This window comes from Dendroctonus ponderosae, unplaced genomic scaffold (genome assembly GCF_020466585.1).
Source record: "Dendroctonus ponderosae isolate FM_Combo_2020 unplaced genomic scaffold, Dpon_F_20191213v2 Dpon_F_20191213_3, whole genome shotgun sequence".
Classification (NCBI taxonomy): Eukaryota; Metazoa; Arthropoda; class Insecta; order Coleoptera; family Curculionidae; genus Dendroctonus; species Dendroctonus ponderosae.
In genome coordinates this window covers 4,796,934-4,798,523 of record NW_026018508.1, presented here as the reverse complement: position 1 = coordinate 4,798,523, position 1,590 = coordinate 4,796,934, and positions in this window count along the sequence as shown.

The window sequence follows — 1,590 nt, the reverse complement described above, 5'->3', positions numbered from 1 at the left end:
CCAGCCGCCGCCGGGCAAACAAAAAAAAAAAAAACCGCAGTTGTGGACGAAACGTCAGGATGAAATTCCGATAGACCAAGGCTTCAAAGCCCGTAAAACATTCTTAAATGTAGTTCAGTGAGTTATCAGATCAGTTTTATTATCTATATTGTCTATTGTATGTTGATTCAGTGAAAATCTTCCTACCTTCCGGAGTACGTTCATGACATTTTTCGGCAAGAACAAACACGTATTTCGTAAATTTTGGGTAGGAAAGCACGTGTTTTTGGATAATTTCCATCAGGAACGCATAAATGGTCAGGAGAAAGCCTCGAAAGGAAGCTACCACTAAATATACTGGGTTTCGATTGTTAAAAGGTGTGAAATTGACCTGAGAATCGTTGAATAGGGTGGATTGGGTTCGCAGTTTTCTTTAGCCAAAACAATTTTTGCCCCGTTACCACTGTTGCAAAAAAAGGTGCCCATACTCTATGGTGATTCCACTTTCAACATCTGGATAAAATATATAGAGGTCTAAGAATAGAATAGAAATTGATTATTGGTGAAGCAGCTGAAGATGGAAAAAATCAATATACCTGCAGTGAAGGTGATTTGCTACTGCCAAATATACATACGAACTCTATCAAATAATCTCCTTTAAGATATTTTTCATTTGCTGGGATGCAAAAATCAATACACTTGCAGTGAATGTGATTTGCAACTGCACAATCTACATATAAACTTTGTTAAATATATACATAAAATTAAATTAAAGCTGGAACTTAAAATAATTAATAAGAAGAATACAAATTGAAGCAAAATTATGAGTTCAATTTCTTTACAATTTTTAAATTTCGTAGTACAGCGTTTCCAATAACCTTTTTGTGTTTCACTTAACATTTTTTATTAAACATTTTTACTTACAACTTTTTTGGAAAATCTTTGGAAAAACTAGATATTTTTGAAGTGACATTCGGCGATTTTAATTTTACCGATCTGGCATTACTGCCGAAAAAACGAACATTAGAACAGTTCAGTGAGTCATCAGATCAGTCTTTCTTTATCTATGTTGATTAATCTATGGTTATTCTGGAGTATGACATTTTTCGGCAAGAAGAAACACGTATGTCGTAAAGTTTGGATCCGAAAGCACGTGTTTTTGAATAATTTCGATCAGGAACGCATAAATGGTCAGGAGAGAGCCTTGAAAGGAACCTACGACTAAATAGACTGGGTTTCGATTGTGAAAAGGTGTTAAATTGACCTGAGAATTGTTGAATAGAGTGGGTTGGTCTGGCAGTTTTCTTTAGCCAAAGCAATTTTTGCCCCGTTACCGCTTTTGCAAACAAAGGTGCCCACACTCTATGGTGATTCTACTTTTAACATCTGGATAAAATATATAGAGGTCTAAGAATATAATAGAAATGGATTATTGGTGATGCAGCTGAATATAGAAAAGCAATGTCTTACAAAGAAGCATTGATTGAATCCAAATTTTTTGCTTAATACAACAATTTTGTTTACACATTTTCATTTTTACTACGTTTAACTTATTGATTTTAATTTATTTTGCTCTCCATAGTCTAGATTTATTACTTTTTATAATTTTAA